Source organism: Pyrus communis, chromosome 7 (genome assembly GCF_041283825.1).
Source record: "Pyrus communis isolate YQ-2024b chromosome 7, ASM4128382v1, whole genome shotgun sequence".
In the NCBI taxonomy this organism is placed as follows: domain Eukaryota; kingdom Viridiplantae; phylum Streptophyta; class Magnoliopsida; order Rosales; family Rosaceae; genus Pyrus; species Pyrus communis.
Window position 1 is genome coordinate 13,799,992 of NC_142571.1, and position 6,809 is coordinate 13,806,800.

The 6,809-nt window shown below is 38.8% G+C and overlaps 1 non-coding gene across 1 annotated transcript; it reads right to left on the reverse strand.

Moving 5' to 3' along the window:
* Positions 1-1,407: 1,407 nt before the first annotated feature.
* Positions 1,408-1,518, reverse strand: LOC148695754 (small nucleolar RNA R71). Its single transcript, XR_015964939.1, has one exon. It is a non-coding gene; the product is annotated as a small nucleolar RNA R71 (small nucleolar RNA).
* Between the last annotated feature and the right edge of the window lie 5,291 nt (positions 1,519-6,809).

Below are 6,809 nucleotides of genomic sequence, written 5' to 3' on the forward strand. Positions count from 1 at the left end.
GGTAGATGAATGAGTACAAACTAGCTTAACAAACATGGACTTAGTTGAGCAATGGTGAAACCGAATCCCTAGTTTCATTTCCTTTGGAACCATCTCATTGTGTTAGTTATTGATTCATTTACTTGTGTTTACTTCATTTCTTTATGCTTTCAAGTAACAACAACAAATCTGCTTCATTTGATTAGTTTGATTCATTTCATAGAAGTTCTTGCAAAACAAGTAATTACATAGGTCCAATTAGTCCCTGTGGATTCGACACCCTTGCTTGTGCCATTATACTAAATATATTCTAGCATTAGGAAGGAAATATACATCAACAAAAATGGCGCCGTTGCCGGGGACTGATTTCAGTCCCTTGTAATTGCTTGTTTGCTTGTTTGCTATTTTGATTAGTGTCAAGGTTCATAACTTGTCGAATTGGTAACTGGAAGTTGGTTTAAGTTGCATATATTTCGTGAGTAGAGAGGAATCCCTTAGCCATTCCATTATCCATTGGTTTACATCAATTTGCTTTACAATCTGTTTTCTTTACAATATGTCCATTTAATTAAATTTCGTCCAAATACAAATTCCCTCCCATATTTTGTTAAGTCTTAAGCTTAGAATCTGTCTTATCTTGTGTTTTGAAGCATTTTGAGTGAAGCCCAAACCTAATTTTCGTCCAAAGTTGAGTTTAGTGTCAAAACTGCCCAGTTTGTGTTTTTAGGCAGTTTTGAGAGTTTTTAGCTTGTTTTGAGTCTTGTGAATCTGTTTTGAGTCCTTTGAGTCCTTTCAAACGTTTTTAAGTTTATTTTTGTTCATTTCATTGTTGTTTGCTAGTAGATTTTCATTCACACTTGTGTTATTTTATTTCAGGTAGTATATGTCAAATAGACTTGTTGAGTTAGGCCAAAGAATTGAACGGTTGAAGGGCCACACTTTGGACAACTTTGTGCCATCAAGTTCATCCTTTAGCCATGAGGAAGAGGAAGGGAATTCACCTAGTTCAACAAGTAAAGAATCTGAGCAATTTAATTGGGAAAGAGAAGAAGAGATGGCAGGCAACGAAGATGAACTTCGAGCTTTGGAGGATTTTGCTCAACCAATCATACCAAATTCACCTTCATGCATCTTGCTGCCCACAGAAGCTAGAAACTATGATCTCAAATCTTCACATTTCCATATGTTTCCTTCATTTTATGGCTTACCTAATGAAGACCCTTTAGCTCATATTAAAGAGTTTTACAATGTTGTGAGTGGTTTACCTTTGCAGGGAGTAAGTGAAGCAAATTTGAGGATGAGAGTGTTTCCTTACACCTTGAAAGATAAGGCCAAGAGTTGGTTGATGACTCTAACACCAGGTTCCCTCACTACATGGCATGCCGTGGCTAAGAAGTTCTTGGAGAAGTTTTTTTCCACTCAAAAGACAGCCACATTAAGGGGACAAATCTTCAACTTCAAACAAGATGATGGAGAACCTTTCAATGAGTGTTGGGAGCGTTTTAAAGGCCTCTTGATACAATGTCCACACCATGGGTTACCTTTTCACTTACAAATGCAAATTTTCTATGATGGACTAACCCAAACTTGTCAATCAACTGTTGATAATGCAGCAGGTGGAGCATTGAAGAAAAAGAATGCTCAAGAGTCATATAACATTTATGAGATGTTGGGGTCTAATGCTCAACACAAAGATTTAAGGGGTAAGAAAATTGGAGTCTATGAAACAAGTTCTAATCATGAGCTTTTGTTGCAGGTAGCTAACCTAGAAAGGAAGCTTGAATCCGTGCTCAACATGGTGCCAAAAGCAAATGAAGTGTGTGCCATTTGCAACTTACCAAACCACCCTACTCATCAATGTCCATCTAGGGAGGCTTATCCCGAGTATGTTCAAGAGCAAGTGAACCTCATGAATTCTTACAATCAAAGACCAAGGAATGATATGTATTCCAATACATATAACCCGAGTTGGAGAGATCATCCCAACCTTTCATGGAAGAACAACAATCAATTCCAAACTTTCCAACCAAAACCTGCCACTACCCTTGAGGATACGGTTAAGTTGTTAGCCCAAAACACTTTGCAATTCCAACATTCCACAACTAGCACTCTCCAACAACATTCAGCAGCCCTAACCAAAATGGAGACACAATTGGGGCAGATTGCAGATGCCTTGAACCAAAGAGAGGTTGGGAAGTTTCCAAGCCAACCCGTGATACTCCAAAGGAACCAAGAGCAAGCCAAAGCAATCACTACACTTAGAAGTGGTAAGGCTATTGATAATAGAGTTGGCAATGAAGTTACTAATGAATATGATCATGTGAATGCAGGTGTTACTCAAGGAGACAATGAGAAACCAAATGAGGAACCAAGCCATGCTACTTCCTCATTTGAAGCACCAAATCTTCACAAGGCCGAGAAACCATACACTCCACCAATACCATTCCCTGGAAGACTTGCCAAGAGCAAGCAGGATAAGTCATTTAAAGAGATTTTTGATATACTAAGCAAAGTGAATGTTAACTTACCTTTGCTTGATGTCATTAGGAACATGCCGGCATATGGGAAGTTCTTTAAGGAGTTAAACAGCTACAAAAGGAAGTATGGACCACATGAGAAGGTTGTGGTGTCTGAGAATTTGAGTGCAGTTTTGCAAAGAAAACTTCCACCAAAGCTCAAGGATCCAGGAAGTTTCTCTATCAACATCACCATAGGGGACAAGAAAGTAGAGAAGGCAATGCTTGATTTGGGTGCTAGCATCAACTTAATGCCTTATTCAGTGTACCTTCAACTAGGTTTGGGAGATTTGAAAGCCACCACCATTTCATTACAACTTGCAGACAGATCCGTGAAATATCCAAGAGGTATAGTAGAAGATATTCTAGTTCAAGTTGATAAACTAATCTTGCCTGCAGATTTTGTAGTGTTGGACATGGAAGAAGCTCCTATACATGATCGTGAGTTGCCTATATTACTTGGGAGACCTTTCATGGCCACGGCCAAAACCATCATTGATGTGCAAAATGGACTCCTCACTATGACAGTGTTAGGAGAGACAGTTCAATTTAAAGTGTTTGAATCTCTTTCTCATCCTTCGTCATCTCTTGATTGTTATGCCATTGATGTGCTTGATTCACTTGTATTCTCTAAGTTCTTGCAGGCACAATCGAATGACCCATTACAAACTGTTTTGAGTCAATCTCAAGATGAGTTTGATGAAGAAGATGCACTCATGGAAGAAGTAGCTGCCTTGGAAGCATTAGCATTGTATCCTTTGAATGTTTCACCTCTTTTAGAGCCTTTAGAATCATCAATGTCACATCTAACTCCTTCCACTGTTAAGGCACCAAAACTTGAACTTAAACCACTTCCACCACATCTAAAATATGCATATCTAGCTGAATTTGAAACTCTTCCAGTTATCATAGCTTCTGACCTCACCCCAAATGAAGAAGATAAACTAATTAGGGTGTTAAAAGAGTTCAAATTGGTTTTTGGTTGGTCTATTGCAGATATCAAGGGAATAAGCCCTACCATGTGCATGCATAGGATTCTTTTGGAGGAAGGAGCAAAGTCAACCCGTGAGCCACAAAGAAGACTCAATCCACACATGAAGGAGGTTGTTAGGAATGAGGTGTTGAAATTGTTAGATGTGGGGATCATATATCCCATTTCTGATAGCAAATGGGTGAGTGCTATTCAAGTGGTACCTAAGAAGGTGGGAATCACAGTAATGAGGAATGAAAACAATGAGCTTGTGCCCACAAAGCCCACGGCCAGTTGGCGTGTTTGCACCGATTACAGGAAGTTGAATTCTAGCACTAGAAAAGATTACTTTCCTATGCCTTTCATAGATCAAATGCTTGAGAGATTGGCAGGTTACTCACATTTTTGTTTTCTGGATGGATACTCAGGTTATAATCAAATTGCAATCGCTCCGGATGATCAAGAGAAAACAACCTTTACTTGCCCCTTTGGCACATTTGCATACAGGAGAATGCCTTTTGGACTTTGCAATGCTCCAGCAACATTCCAAAGATGTATGTTGGCCATCTTTTCTGACATGGTAGAAAGATTCATTGAGGTATTTATGGATGACTTCTCAGTGTTTGGTTCATCTTTTGATGAATGTCTTAACCATCTCTCTTTAGTACTTCAAAGATGTCAAGAAACAAATTTGGTTCTCAATTGGGAAAAGTGCCAATTTATGGTGAAACAAGGAATTGTGTTGGGACATGTAATCTCTAGCAAAGGAATGGAGGTGGACAAAGCCAAAATTGACGTCATCACCAATATGGTAGCCCCCACCACTGTGAAGGGAGTAAGAAGTTTTTTGGGCCATGCGGGTTTTTATCGTCGTTTCATTAAGAACTTTTCAATGATCACTCGTCCATTATGCAATCTGTTAGCTAAAGATGTTGTATTTCATTTTGATAAGGCTTGTATGGATGCATTCAATACTTTGAAATATGAACTAACCTCGGCCCCTATTATTATGGCACCAGATTGGTCGTTACCTTTTGAATTAATGTGTGATGCCTCTGACTATGCTATTGGTGCAGTTTTAGGGCAGAGGGTGAACAAGCTTCCACATGTGATCTACTATGCAAGCAGAACTCTGCATGATGCCCAACTTAATGTTGATGAAATAATTCCTTCCTAATGCTAGAATATATTTAGTATAATGGCACAAGCAAGGGTGTCGAATCCGCAGGGACTAATTGGACCTATGTAACTACTTGTTTTGCAAGAACTCTATGAAATGAATCAAACTAATCAAATTGAGCAGATTTGTTGTTGTTACTTGAAAGCATAAATAAAAGAAGTAAACACAACTAAATGAATCAACAACTAATAAAATGAGATAGTACCAATGGAGATGAAACTAGGGATTCGGTTTCACCATTGCTCAACTAAGTCCATGTTTGTCAAGTTAGTTTATTCTCAGCCATCTACCTATTCCTTGAGTTTGTTTCACTTAGATATGATCAACCATATGATGTGTGGATTTGATCAAATGTCCCTAATCACGAACCTAGTTGTGATGTGCAACGTTGGTTCATAATCAAGAATATGTAATGCACAAGAAACTTTCATAAAACCAAAGGGAATAACTCGGCAGGATGTTTGCAAAACATTCCCTTCATTCATTCACATATCCACCAAGATTATGCATGATGTGTGCTCTAATCTTGGCTAAACAACCTGTGGTTAATTCGAATGGTGATCAAACATTAAAATCAACACACTAAATCACCATTAAAACAGAAAATGAAACAAGAAATAGATGGACAAACTGAGCATTCTAACTTGATTACATGGCAAACTTTGCAAGGCTACATCGAATCCCTATAGATAGATTAGTTACAATTCATGTTTACAGAATGTTTAACATAAAAATACACAACATGAATGAACATAGAATTAAGTAGAAGGGACCCTTGAAGCAAAACTGATGTTGAATTCCTTGAAGAGTGCCTTCGGTGTTGGTGCTCCCAAATGTGTTTGTAAATGAGGGTGGAGAAACTTATGTCGAATGGTTTCTGTGAGTGGTGCATAAATGGAGAGAAATGGACAGCTTCTGTGAAAGGGAGAGAGTGTCGAATGAAATGGAATGGAGAGAGAGAATGAGAGTGAATGGTGGACAGAAATTGGAGCAAGAATGGTGTGTCTTGGAATGGATCCGAGAGAGGGAATGAGTGAGTCTCTTTGGTGAATTTCTGAATGAGTCTAATGATGGGGAGACAATCAGATTGGATCTTGGCTTTGTTTAACTCAGATGGCAGAGCTTAAGTGATGGAAATGATTGTGTTTCTGAGATGGAAGACTCACGGCATGTGCAATGTCCAAGGAAATGTTAATGTATTCAAAGAAGCACATGCTCTTGCTGCCACAAGTGAGTGGAACCTGCAAAGCATGGACATGATCTGCACAGATGTGGTTTCTTTAATCCAAACACATGTGGAATGTCTGCAAGCAAGGGAGTGGAGTCTGCAAATGGGAGTGGAAATGGACGGTATGGGCATAAGAAACGCTGAAATGGCATGGAATGTTTAATTGAGGTGCATGTGGATTTCTGCAAAGAGAAGTGAAGAAGGGAAATGGAATGCACGGATCAGATTGTGGACATGCATGTGAATGCATGTTTTGATGTTTTAGAAGTGCATAATCTGACTTGAAACCACATGGGATTTGTAAGACATGATTGTGTTTGTTGGTGGAAATATGGCTGAAATGAATTGAGTGATGGAAATGGGATTGTGAGGAATCTGAATTGGTGCTAGAATTGCATCAAATGATGGGATGATATGGGAACACACGGCCAAGTTTGTGACATGCATGTGAATGCATGTTTTTGTCTTGTTTAGAATCACCCAAAGTGGTCGAATTGCACCACTTTCTGTTTAGAACCATCCAATGTGGTCGAATTGCACCACATTCCTTCATTTGCCATCCAATTGATCTTATTACACACTTGGCTGCACACTAACACAAAACAATGTAAAACGCAACTAGTTTACTCCAAAACAATCACAAAGATGCCAAATAATGAAGATATAAATGCATGCAAAATGTGACTTAACACTTAACTATTCCACAACTGAAAAGGAGTTGCTTGCTGTTGTTTTTGCCTTAGAAAAGTTTAGGTCATATCTTGTAGGATCTAAAGTTATTGTGTTTTCTGATCATGCAGCCCTTAGGTACTTGATGACAAAGAAGGATGCTAAACCACGCTTGATTAGATGGATACTCTTACTACAAGAGTTTGACTTGGAAATTCGAGATAAGAAGGGCAGTGATAATGTTGTTGATAGGAGCATATTTAGGCG